Genomic DNA, 18,577 nt, shown 5'->3' on the forward strand with positions numbered 1-18,577 from the left:
TAACTTTTCCCCCTCGTCTCTTTGAAGTAGGGTAAATATGACAATTTTTATTGGTCTCAATTATTGAAACTTGATCTAAGGACTGTGTGGAAGAAGGAGGCTGATTGCCTTTTTCTGGCCTCCAGTTCTACTGACTTTTAAAAGGGGGGTTTGTTAAGTACCTTTGAAGAATATGACATACAGTGATCGCTTGGCTGTAATGCAAATTATAGAACATAAATTCGGCTTGGAATTAAAAAAGACTTGAACTCTTTCAGTGGGTACAATTGAGGATTTATTATATATATTTTAAAATTACTTTTCACTCCTTACTTTGGTTGAATGGCTAGTTACAAATCAACTTATTTGGAGGTCCTTGGAAAGAAGCTTGGGAAATGGGAGAGGGGAGAAGATTGATCCCAATCTGCATAATCAATAGGGCAGTGTGCTGCAATCGTGTACCTACATTTACTGTAAATTTCTACAATATCTGTAGTGTGGGTGCTCCAGTGCCTTGCTCTGCTTCTCAGAGCAGATTTAGAGGCAGATTTAGAGGACCAGAATTTACTGCCCAGCCTTCTGGAACAATATAGGGAAGTCCATTCCATAGTAGCTCATTTTAAAACTCCTTCACTTGCTCAAGTCCCCCCCCCCACCCTGTGTGTGTGTGTGTATGTGTGTGTGTGTGTGTGTGAGAGAGAGAGAGAGAGAGGGGGGAGAGAATATATCTGTTCACATGCAGGGGGTTTGGGATGCTGAACCCCCAAAGTGTAGGTATCCTGAGTTGGAGGGGAGTGGGAAGTATTCTGGGGCTCTGGCGGGTGGGAATTTGCTTATTGAATTACTCCTTCGGAGGCCCTCTTCTCATGTTATGATGTTAGGTTTCTTTTACTGGCGGAATAAATTAGAGATAGGAATATAAGAGAGTAATATACTCAAGATTGAAGCAATGTCAAAAGTAAGAGTTGCTGTGTGTGTGAGAGAATAGACAGTTACAGTTCCTCTTGAAAGCTTGGTGGTAGGTGAATCCATATTTGGAGATGATTTTGAAATAGTCTAGCAATGGTGCACAACAGGATTTGATAAAAAGTGTACACAGAGTCAGTTTTGAAAGGATTGCGGTTTGGGGAGATGAGGTGTGGGCAGGAAAACCCACTGGAGGCCAGCAGCCTTCCTCTGTGTGTCTCCTCCCTTCCCCCTCACTGGGTTTTAGTTTTTAATTACTTAATGCTGAAACGCACAGGGCTTATATAAATATTTGCAAATGCTCTTTCCTATTGATTTCTCTGAATAAACTGCCCTGCTCTGGTCCAGAGAGGAGGCGATTCAGATCTGTGGACTTTTTAAACATATAAAGCCTCTGAAGACATGTTCGTCTGTCCATGTGTGTGTTCATGGGTAGAATTGTAGGCATGAAGATTTTATTGTTGGGGGGGGGTGCAAAGAGAGTTTAGGTTCTCAGTGGAATGGGCTGGGAAAGCTGGGCTGGAGCTGGCCTCATGGCCTGACAGTCCTGACAGATGTGTGTGTGTACACACTGTGTGGGTGTCTACACTGGGGGAGCCTGAATGCATATGCACTTAGCCCCCCAACCCCCCATTAAATATGGAGCAGTTTTCCAGGGCTCTGTGACTGCCTTCTCCTCGGGGTCACATTGAGTTCGAATCTGACCCAAGGTGCAGGAATCCTGCAATGGGGAAATAAAAGAATATACAGAAGAGGGTCAGGTCAGCTGCTCAGAGGCCAAAACCCCTACAGCTGCTTTGATTTTATTTATTTATTTATTTTTTTTGTGTGTGTGTGTATATATATTTTAGGCTCCTCCTGCCATGTTACAAATTGTGCCTCCCCCTCTCAGGTGTTTGCTCAGTAGCTTAAAGGCAGCAGAGCCTCTGCCTGCGTAGACCGTGCTCTCAGCAACAACAGAAAACCCACAATACTGAATCCAAAACAAAACAAGGGAGGAGGGGGAGAAAAACCCCTATTGAGTTCAGGCAAATAAGGTTGGGTCTCCAGATCCGATTACAAAGCAGCTTTGAATATGCAAGACAGTGCACAAGACCAGTTATTCCAGTTACAACAAACTATTAAAAAAAGAGAGAGAGAGAGAAAAGAAAAGGCATGTTTAGGTCCTAATTTGTTAGTACAAGGAAAAGAATCCCACATAAAGCTGCCTTTTTTTTTTTCCTTTCCCTTTGCTGGCTTCACGCAGAATTCACTGGCCCTTTTCTGATCCATTTACTGTATAGGTTCTTTTATTAAAATCTTTTGGATTTAGGAAGATTGCTGCAAGCAACACATTTTCTGTATTTTTTTCCCTTTATCTGAGAGGAGAGTTGGCAGGGGTTCTGTGGTTTGCAGTTACACAATATGTTATCATGTTTTTAATCACTAAATCATTGCAGTGGTTATAGATTTACAGTCTTGGGGTATTACAGAGAGGAGCAACGGCAGCTATATATATGCTTTTAAATTACACTAATGTAAACTGAGTGCGGCAGCTATGAATATGGTCGGCAGACTGCAACCCCCCACCCCTTAGTTCTCTCTCCTTCTATAATTTTCTCCCCAAAGTGCTTGTTTTGCTTAAAATAAGCCATCCCCACCCCCTTCCTGAATTCTTTGTCTCGTCAGTCCCCCCTTCCCTTCATTTTACACTTTTAACCCCAGATAGGCTAAAATTCAAACTCTGGGAATAAAATTTAGGATTAGAGAAATAATAATAACAGTAATAATAATGATGATGATGATGAGTGTGGGTTTCCTAAAATCCTCTTGGTTTCCATACCGGCCTCCTGCATATGGATGGAGGGTTGATTGCAGATCAGAAGGTGGGAGTGGGTGGAGGGGAGGGAGTCCAGGCTTGTGGCACTCCAAAGGTCCTGTCACTGGGAGCCCACTTTCAGCTTCTGTTTTTCATATTATTATGTAACAGAATCCTTGGCAGCATTAAAAATTCAGTATTACAAGCTGATTGTAATGCTGCCTCATTAGACAGCGCTGTCTGGCCTTGTATTAAGTGAAACACAGAGCATGGCTTTTACATTATAAACACCAATAAATATTAAGGCTCAGCAGAGGGGGGAAATAGCAATTGGGTTTTTTGCCCCTTCTGGTTTGACCCCCCCACCCACAGACACATCTTCTTCCCATCATGCCCATTTTCCTTTGCCCCCCCCACACCATGGTAACTGTCATCTATTTACTTGTTGGGATGCTGATGTGTCAACCCTGCTGACATTTTAGGAAGGCTTTTTATAGAGTTATCTTGTGTACACAAAAGGTTTGGAAGTTTGTTTTGTTTTGATCTGCAGTAAACAGGTCCTTCACTTTGCTGATGTCATTTCCGTTCATATTTGAGTTGTTTATTGTGCTTCTTTGCAGGGCCCTCTCGTCCCTCCCCCTACCTTGCTTCTCAGCCAGAGCCTGTGGCTGCCTGGGGAAGAGGGGTATGCTCCCGAGCTGCCAGGTCTAGGTTCAAAGGCTGAGGGTCACCTGTCCCTGCTGGGGAAGATGGCTTCAGCTTCAAATCTGGTTAAACACTTGGATGTCCTCTTGCCCTGGTATTTTCATGGCATGATTCAGCTTCCTTTCTTTGTGGCACCCCCCCACCCCTGCCACACCTTGTCTGTCTTTAATACATCCTTATTGTCCACTTCTCCAGGACCACCCCCCTAAAAAAAAAAAAAAAAAAAAAAAAAAAAACCCAACCTTGTAAAGACGACTTTGAGACTTTGATTCAGTTGCAAATCCGAAGCTGGCATTAGGGACTTCATGCTGTGAGAAAAAGAAACTGTTTCAAGGCCTTACCCCTGAAGCCCCCCCAGCACCACCTTCTATCCCTGTTCTTTACCATTTCTTTTTCTTTTTCCTCTTCCTTGTCTTCTTGACAATATAAAGGCCATTCTGGTGTTAACTACAAATAACTGTAATGCCCGATGTCTCTTATTTCCATGTGATCTGTGATTAGAACCCCCTTCTTTAAAAAAAAAAAAAAAGGTAGGGTGGGCAAAGGAAAGATGAAAAGCTATTTAGGCCCCAAAGTCCCTCCTCTACTAAGATGGTGGGTTTTAGGTTTTTTAAAAAAATTTATTTTGTTCTTTTAGGTTTAGAAATAATAGGGAGAGAGGGAAAAGCAGTCATTAGGAAGTTCCCCGAGTTGCTTTCCAACTAAGACGGGTGAAAAATGAACCAGCATTGACACTTGGCTCCCTGTGAAAGCCCCGTAACCTCTCCCCCCTTCCGTGGCCCTGGCCTTTTGTTCCTGGAGAACGGAGCTAAGGTACTTTTTCTCCCAGACCAAAGGCAGCAGGCAAGGAGTCCCCTTGTGAGCGCATCGCCTTTAGATGGCCTTCTCATGGTTATTGTCAATGCAGACTTCCCCAAACAATTGCTCCAGGGAGACACAAAAGCAAAAACATTTGTCCTATTTTTTTAACCTCTTTGTTTTAGATTTTTTTTTCATCCATTCTTTAAATTTCACAGTTTCTATTTGTCTGCAGAGAGACAAACGGAACAGCATGAAGCACATTTTACCGTAGGCCTCACTGGCAATTGGAACAGCCTCAATAGAAATCCAAATTCTAAAAACACTGGCTGACTTGGAGGATATGTGAAATTTCAGCTCTGGGCTCTGAAGTCAGATTAGCACAGATTTTTGAACAAAAATGTACTACAATGAAAAGATAAGAAAATGGGATTCTAGAATTATTTGGAGGAAAGCACGAACAGGGTCATCTCTTTTTTTGTTGTTTATTTTCTAGTTTTCTGGCCTCTACTTAGAAGCGGCTGTTTGATAGAGAAAAATTACAAACCTACATGAAATTCTTCCTTAAAACAAAACCTGGTCCTGGTTGTTTTGGGTCTGATATACTATTAAATGGGTTGTTCAAACTCGTAACTGGAAGAACTGTGGTGTATATACTATGGAATTGATATTGTGTTAAGATTTAAAAAAAATAGGATTTATGTAAACAGGCAATATCCCCTCCCCCTTTCTTTTCCTCTCCTGTTTCCTGTTTCCTTTATTCTGCCTCCAACCTGCTTCCCCTCCAAGAATTCAGTGGTTTGCATCAGGCCAGTGTAAAGGGATGTGTCAGACAGTTGGGGATGGCCCAGGATCAAAATAGGAGTTCACCTCTTTTTTTCCTTGGCCCCAAACAAAGCACCACTCTCTCTTGTAATGTATGGACCCTGATTGCGATGCTGTCCTTAAGCATCTGTCTGCCTTTTCATTAAAATTCTCAATTTCAAGGTTTAGAAACACAAATGTAAGAATCCCCTTGGGTATAAAAGTCTTGCATGGCAAATTCTCTTTGCCCTTTCAGAAATATTTTATTTTAATTTTTTTTTTAAAAGGGGGCAAGTCTGTAAGCTCTTAACATTTAAAGCTGTTTTAAGAGAAATTCTGTATTTTTGCTTTCTTCAGACTTGGGCTTTGAGACTTAAAATGAACAAACTCTTGAATCACAGCTCTAAAAATAAAGGTTACTCATTTGTGTCTTTTTTGTATATATCATTGACAGATTTAGGGGCTGAGCTGGGAAGGGGTGGGTACGTAAAGGAGATAATGTTCCACCTATGATTTGGGGGTAAAAATTAATCTATGGAATTAGCACTGCAGTGGTACACAGAGGCCTTGAGATTTGTGTCAGAGAAATGTGAATCCAAATGTGTGTGGTAGGCCTTGGTGCCCCAGCCTCCACGGGCTCTCTAGGCGAGCCGGCATGGGCTGTTTGGAGGAAAGCTTGCCCTCTGTACCATCCCAGGAGGGCCTGGCCACCTAGTGGGTACAGGCCTTTAAATAAAACTGCCTCGAAAGGATGGGGTGAACTCAGGCCATGGAGTACAATTCAAATGTGTCATTTATTTTGGGGACATTTGTTTGTGGCTTTTTGCCCTTTGCTAGGATTTTCTTTGTTAAAGCCTCCAGATTATTTAAGCACAAGTTTTAAAATCAGTGTGGATGTATAATTTAATAAAAACAGAAGGATCTGGAAGAACACACAAATCCACCTAAACCCAATTGTGCTGTGAAGAAAGCCCAGTATGCTGACATCCACTGTATCTTCGCTCAGAGATCATATTTACCTTTGCCGAAGTGAAAGGATACAGCATTAGAGAGAGCTTGTATGGGGTGGGGGAGAGGGAGGGAGAGGAGAGCAGGTTTGGCTGGGTTGGATCATTGTAATTTGCCAGCCAGCTAAGCATTAGGGGGCAGGCCTCTGGCTTAGAGAATGGGTAAGGGGAGGAGTGGAGGAAGGGGTTAGCATTCCCTGATTTATTTTTAAATATTTATCCTTTTGGCTGTTGCCAGTTACGCTTTCCAGATGAGACAAGACTGGGTATGGAGAACTGCAAGGGAAGAATTGCCTCTTCTGAGAGTGGGTTTATTTGTCAACAGTGTTCAGGATGGAGCGATGAGAATGTCAGGCTGTCACTGCTGGGTAGGCCGTGGGTTTAACATCAGGCAGCTGCCCTGGGAAGAGCTGAGCTTTTCAGAGCTTGGAGGATAGAATCTGCAGCATGTATTTCAGAGAAACCGTTGGTTCCACATGTCAGTGCAAAAGTTGCAAATTACCTCTGAAGATGTCTTGTTTTTGTTAATGATGAAAATAAGTTTTAGTTGATATAGCATTCCAGGGTTTGTGCTGTCCCTTACATTTATAATTGTACAGAGGCCGTACATTACCTGCCTGTGGCTTACCTGTCAAATTTTTGCTGGGAACAAAGGCAGGCTTGAGTAGGCCTCACCATGCGTGTAGCTGTTGTAGGATTAAGATAAAGAAAATAGACCCAGCATCCTTCTTAGTTCTGTTTATCAGGCCTCTGAGGTGCAGGAGGCTGGTCACCCACAGCCTAGGACAGTGGCAGAATTGGACCAGGTCCCCTCAGGATTCTGCTAGTACCTCCTCATCCTCTCAGATTACTTAGACCTTGTGCTTTGGGTTTTCCATTTTTCATTTTATTGAAGTTATTTATCTGTGGCCCCACCAAGTTTATGATGTCACCAAATTGCAAGGTTGTCCCCCATTCATAAAAGTTAAGACCAAATAGCTAAATTAGATTTTCTGTGAGTATAAACATGTTCTTGTTGTCTGTAATTTATCAGATAGGCTGTGGGTTGCTTCCAGGTGAGGAACAGGGGTCTGCAGTCTTGATTTTCCTGAAGAGATTTCCAGGATATCTATGGGAGGTGGGCCACCTTGCTTGTGTTATTGTTAGCATCATCACCCTCATGTATTATTCATAGTCACTTTTTCAATTAAATTATTAATTGGTTTTCTTTAAGGTGTTCCTGACTCATGTGGCTAACATATAAATAACAGTGTGTTTTGAAAACACCACCTGTTCTTAGGCCTGAGGTCTGCAAGCAGCTCTGCAGTGACCATACTCTGGTTTATAAAATCCTCTTCCTCCTCCACTTTCCTTTTTGGCCCTCCACTCCCCCACTCCATCCCTGCTCCCTCACGTGTGACTGAATTTGGCTTGTGCCCTCCTTTGTCCCTAATCGGACATGATTCCCTAGAGGCAGTCTTTTTTTCTCCCAGGGCCCTAGCAGGAAAAAAAAAAAAAATTTTTTTTTTTTCCAGTTTCTCTTCTGGACTAAAACCTTAGAGGGGTTGGTTGTCTCTACCCAACAGGTTATTTACATAATTTGAACCTGAATTATGTTGCACAAAATGCCTTCTGCACAAGGACTTGGTGTTCACCAGACAAGCATCCCTTTTCCTCCCTGTTAGTGTGTGGGTAAAGCTAATACGATTCCATACATCCTGCTCTTCGCCTGGTGAGCTTATTATATTTCTAACACTTGCATGGTTCATTATTGTGCAGTAGGAAGAGACTCTCCAGGCTGTGACGCCAGCCTGGGTGGGTGGTTTTCAGAAAGGGAAAAAGCAGGTGTCTTTTTTCTGTGCTGAGAGAATCCAGAGTGGATGCAGACGGAGGGTGGGATTCTGATGGGGAGGATAGGGGACTTCCGGTGGAGATTTCTGTAGAGCTGCCTTTGTATATCAGAATGGAAAAGGTGACTTTGGGGAGATAGAAAAGTGTCCAGCAGTTGCTTTGACCAACTGGGATGTCTGCATTAACTTTGACCCTGGTGGCAAAATCTCCCTGGGAAGGGCATGATCTCTGCTGTCTCTGAAATAACATGGCTTTATAAGGGGAGTCTCCTTAAAGCATGTAATGGTCAACTGCAGCTCCTTTTTCTTGTCACTTCTTTTCTTCCTCTTTTCCTAGCACTCTCGTTTTCTTTTCTCCTTGCGGTTCAAAAACTATCCTTAAACTCTCAATGGAGAGCCAGGGATGTTTTTATAAGTTTCTGCAGCTGAAAAACAGAAGTGTTCTGTAAAGCAGTTAATAGGATGGGTGTGTGTGTTTCAAATAAATTCCTGTCCACATTGGCTAATGTCCCCATGCTAGAGTGGCCTGGCTCTGACGTGGACAGGGCCCAGAGACCGATGGCTTCGGTTCGGAGGCCCCAGGCTGCTTTTTGTGGCCGAGGGCACGTCCCTTTCTTCTCGTCCGATTCCAGGCCGGCCCCTGACTTTTGACGAGCGAGGGGTCAGTGCCTCCGGGAGGACGGGGCTTTGTTCCCGCCGGGCTGGTTCCCGGGGCAGCGCAGGCCGAGCCACCAGAGCCCCTGTCCCCAGGCGAGGAGCGGGTGCGCCCCGGCCTGCCCTGAGGCCGGAGCCCGGAGCGAGCGCGGCCGACAGCCCGGGCCTCCAGCGCCTGTGTGTGTCCCCGGGTCCCAGCAGGCGGGCGCGGCCACCGCAAGCAGCCCGGCCTGCGTCCGGCAGGACTGTAGATGTCAGGCTTTGCCCGGGGAGCCTGGCAGCGGCGGGGCTGTGAGTTTCAAATTAACCTTCCGCTTTGTTGCTGTGTAATGTGGATCCCCGAAGGCCCCCCGCCCCGCCCGCCCCCCTTCCCCGGGCGGTGAGCGCTGCAAACTGCGAGTTGAGCTTCATTTACATAAAGCGATTCCGGGCGGGCGGGCAGCGCGGAGGCGGCGGGCAGGCCGGGGACGGGGACGCGAGCGCCGCGCCCCGTGGGTGAATCCCCGCCGCGCCCCGGGGACCTCCCTCCCGGGCACCGGCCGCCGCCAGCCCGGCAGCCACCATGAGCCCCCCTCCCCTGCCTGCGGCGCCCCTGCTCCTAGCCAGCGCCACCTCGGAGCCCCGGGGCCAGCGGGAGGTGGGGAGAATGCCTCCTGGGGTGGGTAAGTTCGGGGCTCCGGTGCCGCTGGAATTTCCCATTGTCGCGCACAGCGGCGCGGCCCCCGGACCTGCGAGTGCCTCCTCCCTCCGGAGGTGTGCGGAGGCTTTGTGTGCCAGGTGAGTGCCGCCGCCCTCCCCCGCCGCCTGCCCGTGGGTTCGCGCAGCCGGCCTAGCGCTGCAGGCAGGTGCCGCGAGTCTTGGCTGAACTTCCCATTCTCTTGGGGCATGTGGGGGAAGGGCAGGCTGGATGCACTTGAACTCCTAGACTCCAGTTGTAACCTACCTGGGGTGGGAGCGTCTAAATTCTACTGGGCACAGAGTGCTGTCCTTCCTCTCTCCCTCCCTCCCTCCCCTCTTCCCTCCCCTGCCTCTCAGTCTCTTTATTCTGCTTTGGGATTAGTTCCTTCCTTCTGAAATAATTGTGCTGCTGGTGCCATTTAGAAGTTTGGGTTCCTTTGCCTAAAAATGCACCCCTTTCAGCCCCAGAGAAGTCGCTGGTCAGTTTGAAACAATGTGAAGAATGTGCCTGTTGTGGAGTAATTAAAGGGGGAATCAGAGTGTCTGAGCTGGAGGGCACCTTTGGAGATCATCTTGTCCACCCTCTAATTTTAGTTTGTTCTCACTCTGGAAAAACCAGAGCAGCATTTATTTCTTGGGGGAGGGTGTGTGTGTGTGAAGGGAGAGCTAAGATTTTTGTCCTGTTAGAGGAAGAGGAATGCCCAAGTTTAGGTCGGTGTCAGAAAAAAACCCCCAAAAGTAGTGTTCGTAGACTCAGGGAAATGAGCCTTCTAGAAAATGGTCCTTTCTGCTTTGGATATACCTATTTAGGATGGGGAAGCACCTGGAGATCAAAGACCCCCAACCCTGTGCATGGTGCATCCCGAGAGGGAATTGCCTATACAGTGTGTTAAACTGGTTTAAAGGACACCCATGAACAGGTGAATCCAGGAGGGTCATCCCTCTCCCCACCCTCCATTTGTGTCATTTAACAGGCCGTGGAGACTCTCTAAAAGCCACTGACAGCCTCAGAGAGGACTGAAGCCCCACCTGGGCTCAGAGGGAAGGCCTGTCCTTCAGGCTGGGGCCTGCACAGGGAAACACATCAAAGCAAAGCAAGGAAAGCAAACTTAAGCCTTGAAGGTAGATAGTGAGAAAGTTACACGTCATCTTATTTCATCTCATGCTTTGAGATCCTTGGAGACAAGCCACTAAATAAATAGAGTATAATTTAAAGCTCACCCTAGCTGGGGAAACTCTTGTTTCTTTGCCATCAAGCAGCAGGTGCAAGTTTGTAGAGTTGGCCCCCGGAGTCCCCTCATTCCTAAATTCAGGAGGTGTCAAACCTTCATGTTCTTTTAATGACTGTGGTTTCTGGATAGGTTTCAAGGGAAACCCTAAAAATCACGAGTTCTAGTGGGCTGGGCTGGAGGGGGAAGCCCAGGAGCTGTGGCTGAGACTGGAGCCTGCATTTGATAGGAAAACATACACCTTCCAAGGTAACCTGATCGAGAAAGGCTGCGGCTGGGAACGTGGGCCTGTTTCTCGTTATCAGAACAGCCACTGGCCGCCTGAGATTCTGAATCTTCTTGTTACCCACACGTGAGAAACCGGGAACAGAGGTAGGGTGTGAGGGGAATCAGGAGACCATGGTTCTCAATCATTTGAGGGTTTTGAGAATGGGGTCTTTGGAGAGAGGTACATACTTGGGTGTTTGCACATCTGTATTTGTGTTCGTTCTGTTTCAAGGGGACCCTGAAGGCGCCCTTTCAGAGGATGTGTAGCCATGAAGGCCAAGAGCAACTTTCCCTCTCTGCCTTGCTTAAATTATAGGACTAAGGAAATTACCTGCATTTGGTTTCCAGCATAGTTTTCAGAAAGCAAGTAAAGTGCCTCAGAGTGGGCTGGGGTCACACTTGGTCTTTTATTTAATTTCACAAGTGTTATTTAACAACATGGGGCAGAGGCAGAAGCAAGCATTTTTCTACTTTAAAAAACAGTCCTTTTGGAATTGCAAGAAAGTAAGTGACTTGGAGACCTTCTGTCTTTATGACATGGGTCATTTCCCTTTCCCAACTCTTTTATTCCCCTAAATGGCTACACTTTCTTTGGGATAGAGCTACTGTTTTCCATTTCTCCTGAAGACAGTTTTGATTGACAGGGAGCCACTGAGAAACACTTGCTAACTATTCCAGGACAAAATAAACCTTAGCTGCTTCTGCAACCACCTGAAACTTTAATTTTGATTTCTTTCCTTCTGTCTTTTATTTGCTCAAATGAATACTTGGGGAGGGTGGAAGGGGGCCCAAATAAAATGGTACTCCCAGCAGGCATCCCAACCCGGCAGCGAAGTGCCTGACTTCTTGCAGCTTTGGGATTGTATTTAACTGCTGTGTAAACTCAGTGCCAATTGGACTGCCCGGTGGCAAGGAGCTAAAATAAACAAGATTTCAGTTTTCATCATTATGACGTTAAATGATAGCTCCTAGGTGCACTCGGGACAGGGTGGGTGCACCTTGGGTGACCCAAAGGTGGGTAGTTCATTAGAATAAATCTGTGATTGCAGACTGCTGGGAAAGTATCATCTGGGGCTGGTGGTGATTTGGTTTAGATTTTTTAGTGCTGGTCACATGTGGCGTTCGGGAAACATGTCTTTATTGTCACCATGTGGTGGTGTTCCTTTTTAGTGTATCTTAGGGCTTTGGGGCTTCTGAAGTGTTAGTGTAAGAACCTAGAAATGCTTGAGGGCCCAAAGCAGACTTTTACTTAGGAAATCATTTTTATTACAAAGTTGCAAAAGTATCACCTTAAAAACAAACATTTAAAGTGGCTAAGCAACTTTTTATAAAAGTATGGGGTATTGCTCCTATTACTTGATGGCAAAGAAAGTGAGTTGTCTTTATAGGCACCTTTGAAGAGTAACTAGTTTGCTTTTCAACCCAAGGGATCTAGCCTTGACTTGGGGGGGTGGGCAGTGGTGATCCTGGCCTGAAGCAGCTCCAGCAAGCTCCACCCCAATGCTTGCCAGCTCTATAGGGACGATGCACCTGATGCTCAACAACAGCCACCTCAAGAGGTACAATACGTGCTGTGGTTTATACTTTCAATTGCTATTAAAATGGTCGCATGCAGTTAGCCTGGCCTATTTCTGCAATGTTTGGGCCTGTTGGCCTGCTCTGGTTCCCAAGGCTGGTGTAATTAACCAGGATGGGGGCGTTACCATAAAAACACAACAGGAAGGCAGATTCCATTACAGTGAACTTCATAGGGTTATCCAAATGCTCTGGGATGAGAATTTGGTGTAATGGTTATTGTTAGAAATCACAGCATAGCTTAGAATCACTATCCTCTGCCTGAGTTAAAGACTGTGGTTGGGGAAATGGAAAACCAGTTCTAATAGAATCCAGGAAAGGGAATTCCTTTGCAGGAGCTAGTTTTAATCAGATCCTAAGGGCGCTTATTTTGTCCAAAAGCACAGTGTCCTGCGTCCTTGGGCCACTCAAATTGAGAAACAAACACACAGAAGCTAAGATTGCATCAAACTGCCCCGAGGGAGAGACCCGGGCAGAAATCTTGGCTCATTGGCAAGCCGCTTTCAAAATCCAGATTAAGGAGAAAAACTACCAAATCAACAACTGTCGGATTTGTTTTCTATATGATTTAAAGTTGGCTGCCAGACTGTTCTCTTTGAACATGTGGGAAGTGACAATCAGATGTTAGAGGGCTTAAAAAAAAAAATTTTTTTTTTTTTTTTTGGCTAATATGGTAAATGACTCCTATATAGATAGGAACTTGGGACTGAAGGAAAGCAAGGCTTAGCTATGATTGACAGCAGCATTGTGCTGATGTTTCAGAAGCAGAAACACAACTGGATTTTTTTTTTTCTTTCTGATTTTTATTCTTTGGTTCAGGGGACAGGGTAGTAAGAGCAAGCCAGTAGTAGTCTAGCCATGACAGGTGTGTTTCTAGAGAGTTCTTTGCCCAAGGAAGTTGCCTTGGCTACTTATTTGTAACATTTGAGGTCTTTTTTCTTTGATGTGTCTGCCTTTCTTTCACCCTTAATTCCTAGAGTTTTCTTGCTTTTGTAAGGCTAAGCATGCAAATAAAAACAGGAAAGGAGATGTAGAAAGTTTGCCCAGGGGTAAATTGGGCTCCATTTCTTAGCAGGACTTCTGTTTTGTTGGTTTTAACCCCAAGCAGGGCCCCTTTGGGAAATGCCTGGGCTGTACCTGTCTTTTGGGCAAGCCCTTCTCCCTTTCCATGTGGGCTTGTCAACAGAAGGATTAGTGTGTTTGGGGGAGGCTTGGTGTGTACCTCTCCAGAGGGGCCTGTACTGGGGGAGGCCTTAGGTGGCTCAGCTGCCCACTCTTTGAACTTTGGTATTAACACATGTACTGTCTCTAAGATTTTTCCATCCTCTCCACCCCCCTGGAGTCAGGTCTAAGGCTTCCAGGGAAGGGAGGCAGGTGGGGCTGCCCTGCCTCCTCTTGCTCCTTGTGGCTGTTTCGGATTCAGGACTGAAGATCGCTTCAGTCCCAATCCCCCTGGCAAAGCCACTCTCTGTGAAGATGGAGAAGAGCAGGGGTCCCTCTCCCCTCCTGTTCTGCTTAATTTGGGGGAGGAAGTGAATCCCACTGTAGCCCTAAAGGCTCTCTTGAATGTTTAGCTTGAACTTAATCTGAGCTAGGTCTTTGGGGGCAACAGTTAGGAACTTGTGAAGTATCTTCAGTCATCTGCAAGGGGACTCAGGCTGGAACCGGGCAGACTGGCTCCGCTGGGCTGTGTGAAAAGACGGTGGAATTTTCATCTGCTGCTGATTTCACGCACTGTCCTGAAAGTGATTTCGGCCACAAACCTTTGATCTGGGAATGAGACCCCTGCCCCCATGCTTCTGGAGATAGGAGTTGGTGACTGCTCTTTGTACACTGGGAGCCAGGGAGGGGTGTTAAAGAGTAGAGTACCTGGGGGCTTTGCAGGGTTGACTGTACTGGGGACAGGCAGGCTGGGAGGGGGGATGTATAGGCTTCTTAATGGGTAGGAAGGATTCTTCTTAAGGCCTGAACTGCTTTCCTGCAGGGAGGAAGACGAGTTTTGCTTATTTCTTGATAGTTGCTGACCCCATCCAGGAAGGTGACTGTGGACAAATTCTTCTCAAGGTATTAGCTGATTTAGATTTTGGACAAACCGTCCCCTGTACAAGTGTCTGTCCTAGACGCTGCATTTCAGCATTGACATTTCCAGTTCAGAGGTGACCCCGTGTCTTCTCATTTGAACCTTCTGGTCCAAGTGGAGTGAGATCAGCTGAGTGTAGAAAAGACCAAGGGGCTTAATTAGGTATTTGATGTCAGCCCTGCAGCCCCCACCCCCACCCCCACCACAGTCCTATAAGAACCTGTTCAAATATAGAAGTCTCCCTTCAGTGTCTAAAAAGCTCTTTTCCTCAAGAATCTGTAAGTCTATAAAAAGAATATATGTGTAGAGATGAACTTACTTGCTTCCCACACTGACGGTCTCTGAGTGGCCTATTTTGGACAACTTTTCTCTTCCTGACAACTTTGTCCAGTGGAAATACGTGGAAGAGCATGTGGGTTGCTTTTTTTTCTGCCTCTCAGCAACTTTTTTTTTTTTTAAACAGTTTTTCTTAACTGCTCAAGAAACAATACAAGTGTCTTCCACCAATCCAGGACCCGTTTCCTAAAATGCTCTTTGGCTCAGGGCCTTGGTTCTTAATGTACATTTGGCTGGTGGGGGAGTGGTTTCTGATTTCCCTGTAGCGGCTCCACTCTCTGTGGAATATCTGCATCCTTGTTAAAATGTCGAGTCAACTTTTGGACACGTAAAGCAGAGAGGCCCCTGGATTTCAGCTTGGGTGTCAGGAGGCTGATGTCACTCCTAAAGTGACGGCTTTTAAAATACCATCTCTGTTCTGCCGGGGTCTCCAAGGGTGTCACTTTATGTGGTCTGGAACTATATGGCCAGGCATTCAGGAGGACTTTCAGGCTGGGCACCTGTCTGTGTGCATGGGCCTACATGGCTCATTCTTTCACAACGTAGTACTGTATTCACTTTTAAAATGTAGTTCCCAGCAAAGAAAGACAGTTGAAAATCGCCCCATGCCTTTTTCAAAGAGTACATCAATGCTCATGGGTATCTTTGGGGAAAGCAGAGAACTTTTACACCTGTTAGGAAAGACTATCAACTTATTTTGCCTTTACTGGGGAAACTAAGGATTGTCTAGACAGTGGAGAAAGGGGGTGACAGAAATCCAGGTACAAATTCCTGGATGTTTGACCAGAGGGAGGTGTGGCCTTCCTCTTTGATTTAAGATATGAAATCATTCCAGAATAAAACAAGGAAGGCCACAGTGCTGTGTTCACAGTTTCATGGGAGAGGCAGAGATGAAGCAGAAGAACCCCCTCTTAGGAAAGGGGGGCCTCTGTACATCACTCTGCTCTGTCTTACTCCTCTGCTGAGGCCATGATTGAGAGAGGCTCAGCACTGCTGCTGCCTAAGCTCTGTGACTGTAGGCCAATCACTTAACTTCTCTGAGCCTTGCTCATTTCATGTGTAAAATGGGGCTTCACCTTAAGCTACTTAGTGCATCGAGTAGCCTTTTCATTAATGTTAGTTCCCATCTCACATCCTTTCCCCTTTTATTTCTTTCCTGCTTAGGGCCCCTGTCTTTTCCCAATACCCTGTTAGAAATAAACCAAAAGGACCAGCATTTCCTCCGCTCTTCCTTCTCTGGGCTGAGACTACAGCCAACTCTTTCACATCCTGCGACTGTTCCTATTCGATGCAAGTTGGCTGTAATAGATACAGTGTCCCCATCGTCCCCAGCAACACTTGCCTGCCCCCCACCACCCAGGCTGGCAGGCGGCCTTCTAAGTGAGCAGCCCACTCAATGACCCACCTAGAGAGGCCTTCCGGGGCTAGCTTGTATATGCTAATAGGCCTGACTTGTCCTGGCTTGTTTGTAGTGATTTGTGGAGGCATTTATATGCAAATACTATCAACTTGCTGAGTTAATTATCATGTGCCTCCCCCCACCCCTCCTGCATGGCCGCCCAGTCTGCTGGCCTGTTCTCATCAGCCCTGCCGCTCCGAAGTCCTTGCCTCCTCCTCCGTCTGTTGCCCTGTCCGCTCCTTGTACCTGCAGGCCCAGTCTCAGCACCTGTACATTTCTGCTGCCTGTCCCAGGAACCTGGGCCTGGCGGTGTGGTCAGGCGTGGTGAACGGGGCAAGTCGGTGACTGCCTGACTCCAAGCCTCCGTTAAGAGGTGGCCCTCACGTGCAGGCGAGCCTAGCTCATGTCACCCTGAGCTTCAGACCCCACTCCTACCAGCTACCTTGAAGAGCAGAGCTGCCCAGATGTATCCATCCTTGACACTCAGTCCCCAATCTTGTGCAAAAGTGATGAGAGTTTCAAAGTAATATATATATATTTTTTCATTTCTCATGTCGTTTAGACCACTAAATCTTATTACCAATTCTGAGCCCTGGAGCGGAGCCATTTTACAGAGGGATGTTCCCTCCTGCCCCCTTTCTGGAAATTTGAGTGGACCTCCGACCTAGTTTCCGGGATATTCTGGACTGTTGACACTTGGGAGTGGCGTGGGCCTGTGTGTTAGTGTATTATCATGGGCTCCTCCCCCCTTGATGCCAGCAGCCCCTCACCCCCCACACAGGACAATCGGGAATTAATTCCTGTCTCTAGGAATTAATTGTTGGGAGGTGAACCCCCCCTTAGTGGTTCCTAGTTGAGAACCACTGGGACAGAGGCTGCATTTGTTTCAAGATGGCAGGTTCCCAGCCCTCCTCCAAGTTAGACATACTCACTGCAGCGTCTGAGCTGAGCAGCCTCTGAGTTTGTGATTTGACCCCTCTGATAAGTTAGACGTTACTGTTTGTTTCACACATGCTAGGCAAGTGCCCTGCCCCTGAGCTACAGCCCCAGTCCCTCTCTCTCTTTAAAAGGAGTGCTGTGTTTATTCTCTGAATGGTAGGACCTTGGCTGCGCTGCTGTGGAATGGAGTTGAGGCCCTAGGAGCTGGGCCACTAATCTCTGGGGAAGCTCCCCCGCCTCTGTGGGGGAGGCCCTCTGGGCAGCACCCTGGGCTGGGCCTGGAAGGAGGGTAAATATTCTGAGGGCTCAGCATACTCTCTCACACTGCACAGACTAATGGTCTGGGTTAATTTTGTATACAAGGTCCCTTTTGTTGGACAAGGGGGTGAAAGTCCACAGCTGTGACCGGAAATAGGGGAAGGGACTACTGGGATGACCTTGTTTTGGAAAGTCTAAATGGAATACTAATGGCCGAGATCTAAGAGGGTGATGTATGTGTGTGTTTGACTGAGCCTACAGATAAGGTGAAGAGTATTTTAAAAGTTACTTTAGTGCAACCTCCCAGATAACCGCATGCCTGGGGCCAGTTACAATTTATGGCCAGCTGGTAGTCAGGCTGTGTGTCGGCCTCACTTTATCTATTGAGCCCAGGCTCTGTAGCTTAACTGGTGGTGCTCTGTTTGTTTATTTTATCTTCTTTTTTTTTGGGGGGGGGATCAGGTTTTGTTAGTGAAGCATAACAGCATTTTATGATACAGAGAGATGTTGTATTTCTGCTACTGAATACCTTGGAACATATGGCTTTTTCCTGTCCCCAATGATAGTGTGCACAAGGGTATTGCATTCTGGAGTTTCCAGGGGCCTGGGGTATAGGCCCCCATCTTGTACAGTGCCACCAGCTTGCCAAGAATGTGAGCCGGGGCAGAGGTGTGGAGGAGTTCATAAAGCTCCAGGCCCCAGGTTTCTTTCATCTCTGAGGTCAGCCTTTTCCTCTTGCCTGGCGACTTACTGAAACTTTGTCTCTGGGCTGTCCAGTATGCTCAGCACACTTGCCTGGTCCACAGCTTAGCTTTGGATGGTGAGTCCCCACTTTATCTGGACGACAGATAAGCAGTGGTATTTCCTGGCACCCATTGGGGTCTTTCATCCCTAGACTGAGCCCATCTAGCACAGCTGCCTTCATGGTCACTGGGATCTAACATGACCAAGTCAACATGGACTTTGGATGAACAGTGACTGGATTTCTTCTTCCCCAACCCAGTATTCCTAAGGAGGAACTGAAAAAACTTTTTTTTTTTTTTTGAAAAAGTGGCACGTTCTTGAGCTTGTGTGTACTTTGCTTCTAACAATCAGATTGTGGCGATTGGGTGTTGCTCAAATCTTGCAATGTTTCTTATTTCTACTTTGACAAGGTACCTTTTTGGGGGCCTTTTATCTGCGGTGGGGGGGCAATAAGGATAAATGGAAAAGTGATTCTAATCTTTGGATTTAATCTACAGACATAACTTCTTGGTGGATGGCTTGGAAGAGGAAG

General features: G+C 46.5%; 1 protein-coding gene across 3 annotated transcripts in view; it reads left to right on the plus strand.

The window, feature by feature from the left end:
- Zfhx3 (zinc finger homeobox 3) overlaps nt 1-18,577 on the plus strand; it is a 241,717-nt gene that overhangs the window by 1,491 nt on the left and 221,649 nt on the right. For 2 of the 3 annotated variants that reach the window (XR_011705362.1, XM_027933041.2), the window contains exon 1: nt 8,997-9,317. The exons of the other annotated variant lie outside the window; for it this stretch is intronic. The gene's annotated coding sequence lies outside the window, so the exon portion shown is untranslated. Of the gene's footprint in view, nt 1-8,996; nt 9,318-18,577 lie in introns of those variants that run through there. 3 annotated transcript variants of the gene reach the window in all.

Source organism: Marmota flaviventris, chromosome 18, assembly GCF_047511675.1.
Source record: "Marmota flaviventris isolate mMarFla1 chromosome 18, mMarFla1.hap1, whole genome shotgun sequence".
Lineage (NCBI taxonomy): Eukaryota > Metazoa > Chordata > Mammalia > Rodentia > Sciuridae > Marmota > Marmota flaviventris.